Below are 6,426 nucleotides of genomic sequence, written 5' to 3' on the forward strand. Positions count from 1 at the left end.
TTTGGCTGCATAAATGTCTTCTTTTGAGAAGTGTCTGTTCATGTCCTTTGCCCACTTTTTGATGGGGTTGTTTGTTTTTTCCTTGTAAATTTGTTTGAGTTCATTGTAGATTCTGGATATTAGCCCTTTGTCAGATGAGTAGGTTGTGAAAATTTTCTCCCATTTTGTAGGTTGCCTGTTCACTCTGATGGTAGTTTCTCTTGCTGTGCAGAAGCTCTTGAGTTTAATTAGATCCCATTTGTCAATTTTGGCTTTTGTTGCCATTGCTTTTGGTGTTTTAGACATGAAGTCCTTGCCCATGCCTATGTCCTGAATGGTAATTATATTTTATTTTTTAAGATGGAGTCTCACTCTGTCACCCAGGCTGGAGTGCAATGGTGTGATCTCAGCTCACTGCAACCTCTGCCTCATGGGTTTAAGTGATTCTTATGTCTCAGCCTCCCAAGTAGCTGAGACTACAGGCATAAGCCACCACAGCCAGCTAATTTTTTGTATTTTTTAGTAGAGATGGGATTTTGCCATGTTGGCCAGACTGGTCTTGAACTCCTGACCTCAGGTGATCTGCCTGTCTCAGCCTCCCAAAATGCTGGGATTACAGGTGTGAGCCACCACGCTCAGCCAAAAACTGCTATTTTAAAGTCTTTATTTTTCACTGGATGTCTTGTGAAGGTTTAAGTCACAGTCACCATTGCACCATTGCAAAAGTGGGTAGTTAGCTGGCTCCAGTTCCTAAGAGGAGTGGCAGCTGTAGGAAGTAGTGTGGGAGCAATGGGGCAGGTAAGCTGATTTGGACTTTATCATTGTGAACTCCACTATAACTAAAGACATTGTGGGATTTGATCACAATTATACACAAGAGGACTTAGCCATCTAGTTTTTCTTTTCTTAATAAGCTGATTTAGAATTATGAAATACACCTTAAGAAAAATCAGTTTCTATGAACTCTGTAAACACAGAACTAAGCCCGAACTCCCAGGTTCTGTATCCAGTGTGTTTATTTGTGTGTGAGAGTGTTGTGGTGTGTTTTAAAATATCAAGTGGAGTTGTAGCAACTCAGATGGGATATGGTTTATGTTAATACATCTAATATGAATTGGAAGATATTTAGGAAAATGGTTTTTATTATGACAATATAGGCTTATTGGAGTTTTGGTGTTAATATACATCTGGGAGATGAGCCGTTCTAAGTTTATATACCCATGTGGTGATATTTTAGGAAGAGCTGTGTCATATATCCTCGAGAGTTTAAGTGATTAGAGCTTGTTGGTTTTTGCTGTTAGTTTACTGCACAATTTAGTGTTTTAAATGCTTCTGTGAATGGAGAACATCATTCAAAAAGGTTAGATTTTTGGGTTAAGACATTCGTTATTATCTGCTTTTATTCTTTTAAAGGGTAAGATTAGGCTGGATGCAGTGGCTCATGCCTATAATCCCAGTACTTTGGGAGGCCAAGGTGGGCAGATGAGGTCAGGAGTTTGAGACCAGCCAAGGCAACATGGCAAAACCCTGTCTCTACTAAAAATACAAAAATTAGTCAGGCATGGTGTCAGGCATCTGTAATCCCAGCTACTTGGGAGGCTGAGGCAGGAGAATCACTTGAGCCCGAGAGGTGGAGGTTGCAGTGAGCTGAGATTGTGCCACTCACTCACTCCAGCCTGGGTGACAGAGGGAGACTCCATCTCAAAAAAAGAAAGTTGAAGAGCAGTTGAGGTAACAAATGTAGGTACTGTTAGGTTGGTGCAAAATTAATCATGGTTTTGGATTGCAAATTTTGAATCATTATAACTAGGCCCAAACACATCTTTATGTATCAAAATAAGAACCATTACAATCAACACATTTTTGCCAATGAGAAAGAAGTTTGTTTATTCCTGTAGTGTAAAAATTCGTGCTTCGGGATTCAATGAACTCTTGGAAAGCATTTTCTGCATCCTGCTGGTTGTGGAAGCATTTTCCCTGCAAAAAAATTTCTAGATGCTTGCAAAAGTGGTAGTTGGTTGGCGAGAGGTCAGTTGAATATGGTGGATGAGGCAAAATTTCATAGCCCAATTCATTTAATTTTTGAAATGTTGGTTGTGCAACGTGTTGTCGGTTGTTGTCGTGGAGAAGAATTGGGCCCTTTCTGTGGACCAGTGCCGGCTGCAGGCCTCGCAGTTTTCGATGCATCTCATCTATTTGCTGAGTGTACTTCTCAAATGTATTGGTTTTGCCAGGATTCAGAAAGCTATAGTGGATCAGACTGGGAGCAGACCACCAAACAGTGACCCTGACCTCTTTTTGGTGAAAGTTTGGTTTTGGGAAGTGCTTTGGAGTGCCTTCTTGGTCTAGTCACTGAGCTGGTCATCACCGATCATCGCTGTTGTTGAGTAAAATCCACTTTTTGTCGCACGTCACAATCCAACCAAGAAATGGTTCATCGTTGTTATGTAGAATAAGAGAAGACAACACTTAAAAATGACGATTTTTAAATTTTCATTCATCTCATGAGGCACTGACTTATCAAGCTTTTTGACCTATTGGCCAGGCATGGTGGCTCACACCTGTAATCTCAGCACTTTGGGAGGCCGAGGCGGGCAGATCACTTGAGGCCAGGAGTTCAAGACCAGCCTGGCCAACATGGTGAAACCCCATCTCTACTGAAAATTCAAAAATTAGTCGGGCCTGGTGGTGGGCGCCTGTAATCCCAGTAACTAGGGAGGCTGAGGCATGAGAATCACTTGAACCCAGGGAGTAGAGGTTGTAGTGAGTCCAGATTATGCCACTGCCATCCAGCCTAGGTGATAGAGTGAGACTCCATCTCAAAAAAAAAAAAAAAAAAAAAAACTTTTGCACCTTTCCAATTTCTTCAATTGCCAAACAAGCATGGAATGGTTGACATTGAGTTCTTCGGCAATTTCTCATGTAGTTGTAAGAGGATTAGCTTCGATGATTGCTCTCAATTCATCATTGCCAACTTCTTCTGGCCAGCCACTACACTCCTCATCTTCAAGGCTGTCGTCTCCTTTGCAACACTTCTTGAACCACCACTGCACAGTTCCTGGGCCAAATGTGTAGTTGATGTTGGGAGTTGTCTCCACTGCTTTAAGACCCATTTTGAACTGAAGAAAATTGCTTGAATTTGCTTTTTGTCTAACATAATTTCCATAGTCTAAAAAAAAATACGCAGCAAATAATACGTTATTAGCAAAAAAAGGTGAGAAATGTGCATTAAAATGATGTATAACACAACCACATTTATTTAAGTATGCATTCCAGTATCAAATGGCAAATTTCAACAGTGCAAAAACTGCAGTTACATTTGCACCAACCTAATTATATATATATATATATGTTTTTAGTTAGAAATTTTATAGTACAGAATAACAGGCTTGTCAAATACACACACACAAATCCCATAGAGAATCTACAAAGCCTGTCTGTCTCTGAATTCCACAACCTCAGCTTATTTTTTTAAAGTAAAATTTAAATATTTTGAAAATTTAGAAAAATATGGAGAATAATTTAACAAACACCGTGTGCTAGTAGTTTTTTTTTTTTTTCTTTTCTTTTCTTTCTTTCTTTCTTTTTTTTTTTTTTGAGATAGAGTCTCACTCTGTTGCCCAGGCTGGAGTGCAGTGGTGCAATCTTGGCTCACTGTAACCTCTGCTTCCTGGGTTCAAGCGATTCTCCTGTCTCAGTCTCCTGAGTAGCTGGGATTACAGGCACACAACACCACGCCCAGCTAATTTTTGTATTTTTAGTAGAGACGGGGTTTCACCATGTTGGCCAGGATGGTCTCCATCTCTTGACCTTGTGATCTGCCTGCCTTGATCTCCCAAAGTGCTGGGATTACAGGCATGAGCCACCACACCTGGCCTATTCAGTAGGTTTAATAGATGCTGACATCTTGTCAGATTTGCTTCAAAGATGTATTTATATGTGTTTTTATTTATTTATTTATTTTTGACACAGGGTCTCACTCTGTTGCCCAGGCTGGTGTGCAGTGGCAGAATATCTGCTCACTGCATCCTCCACCTCCCAGGTTCAAGCGATTCTCATGCCTTGGCCTTTTGAGTAGCTAGGATTACAGGAGCTCATCACCACTCCCACTCTGGGCTAATTTTTATATTTTTAGTTTCACTATGTTGTCCAGGCTTGTCTCGAACTGATCTCAAGTGATCTGCCTGTCTTGGCCCCCCAGAGTGCTGGGATTACAGGAGTAAGCCACTGTGCCTGGCCTATATTTGTTTTTAAAAATTAAAATATGCATACGGTTGGAGTCCCTTTTGTCATCCTGTTAGATCCTATTTTCTTATGTAGAAGTTATTTATCTTTTTAGCTTCATGCACTTATATTCTTCCTACAAATATTTAAATATATTTAACATGTAGTATTAATTGTGTTTCAAATTTATGTGATATTTTAGTACATATATTCTATAATTTGAAAAATGACATTTGTGTTGATATATGTGTATTATTATTATTATTATTATTATTATTATTATTTGAAACAGAGTCTTGCTCTGTCACCCAGGCTGTAGTGGAGTGGTACAATCTTGGCTCACTGCAACCTCCGTCTCCCAGTTTCAAGTGATTCTTGAGCCTCAGCCTCCTGAGTAGCTGGGATTACAAGTGTGCACCTGCCTTACTTCACTAATTTTAATAGCTATGTAGTATTCAGTTATATGAATGAATAGTACACAATTTTAGTCCTTTATTGATAGTTGTTATCAACAAATATACAAATGTAAAATTTTTCCTCAAATTGGGTCAAGCTATATATATTGTTCTAAATTAGCTCTTTTTCTCCCAATAATAATAGTGTGCAGGTTTGTTACATGGGTGTATTACATGAGGTTTGGGGTACAATTGATCCCATCACCCAGGTAGTAAGCATAGCACCCAGTAGGTAGTTTTGTTTTAGTGTTTTGAGACAGGGTAGGTCTCTGCCCCCCAGGCTGGAGTGCAATGTTGCAATCACTGGTCACTGCAGTTTTGACCTCTCGGGCTCAGTCGATCCTCCCAGCTCAGCCTCCTGGGTAGCTGGGACTACAGTGGTGGGCCACCATGCCCTGCTAATTTTTGTATTTTTTGTAGAGACTGTGTTTTGCCCTGTTACCCAGGCTGATCTCAAACTCCTGGACTCAAGCAATCCACCCACTGCGGCCTCCACAAGTGCTAGGATTATAGATGTGAGCCACCATACCCAGCCCCAAGAAGGTAGTTTTGAACCTTCACTCCTTCTCATCCTCTCCTCTCTGTTAGTTCCCTGTATCTATTGTTCCTGTGTTTATGTCCATGTTTGCCCGATGTTTAGCTTAGAATAATGATTTCCAGCTGCATCATGTTGCTGCAAAGGACATGATTTTGTTCTTTTTTACGGCTGCAGTGAACCTTTGGGTAAAGAAAATTTACAAAAATGTCTCACATCTTTTTTTCTTTATGAAAGTAAGTAGTAGTAATCCATAGTTCAGATCTACTTTATAAGTGAGTCACTGATAAAGACAGTAGTTACACATTTTATAACATTACCTTGATGTGGCAAATTTTTCTTGTTTTGTTTTTGTTTTACATGAGTTAATTTGGATGAGACTTTCTTGAATAACTTACATTTATAATGTTTACCTCCAGTGGGGTTGAGATGAGGAGCCTTAAATCCAACAAAGTTGTATACATGCATTCATGGAGATGACACTTAGGTTATTTAATCAGGAAACACTCATATTTGTCCACATGTAGATGCTACACGTGGAGTTAGCCCTATTCTTTGGAAATTTCACTGTGTTGCCCCATGCTGGTCTTGAACTCCTGATCTCCAGTGATCCTCCCACCTTGGCCTCCCAGAGTGCTGGGATTATTGATGTGAGTCACTGTGCCCAGCCAGAAATGTGATTTTAATTCCATAGTATATAGTATATGTCATTGTGAATACAGTATATGTTTATTCCATGAGTAGCAAATTGACTTCTTCAACAATTTTAATAGTTTTCCAGTTGTTTTGTCTTTCATTTCCCAGGCAAATGGTGCTATTGTCTTCAATCACAGTATTGATTAGTTCATCCCATTCTTCATATTGATCGTTTTTTGGATATGAAATAATACAGACTACTGTAATAATAAAAAAAGATGGAACGCCTCACCAATTTGCGTGTCATCCTTGTGCAGGGACCATGCTAATCTTCTCTGTATTGTTCCAATTTTAGTGTATGTGCTGCTGAAGCGAGCACTCCATTTCTGTAAAGCTTATGTATTTTATCTAATATATTTTTATGACAAATTTTAAATATAAAATAGAAGAGAGAACAGTGGCATTCATTTACATTTTGAAAGTCTTTTCATACCAAACTCAACAGAAGATAGCTAGATTTTTCTGTTTTTGGATTCAGTATGTACTTAAATGCTGTTCTGTCTGACGTATATGTAGAAAATCAAGCTTCACAAAATA

At 39.3% G+C, this 6,426-nt stretch overlaps 1 non-coding gene across 1 annotated transcript; it reads right to left on the bottom strand.

Moving 5' to 3' along the window:
* Nucleotides 1–6,101: 6,101 nt before the first annotated feature.
* Nucleotides 6,102–6,208, bottom strand: LOC129012054 (U6 spliceosomal RNA). Its single transcript, XR_008493550.1, has one exon. It is a non-coding gene; the product is annotated as a U6 spliceosomal RNA (small nuclear RNA).
* Nucleotides 6,209–6,426: the final 218 nt, after the last annotated feature.

Source organism: Pongo pygmaeus, chromosome 14 (genome assembly GCF_028885625.2).
Source record: "Pongo pygmaeus isolate AG05252 chromosome 14, NHGRI_mPonPyg2-v2.0_pri, whole genome shotgun sequence".
Taxonomy (NCBI): domain Eukaryota; kingdom Metazoa; phylum Chordata; class Mammalia; order Primates; family Hominidae; genus Pongo; species Pongo pygmaeus.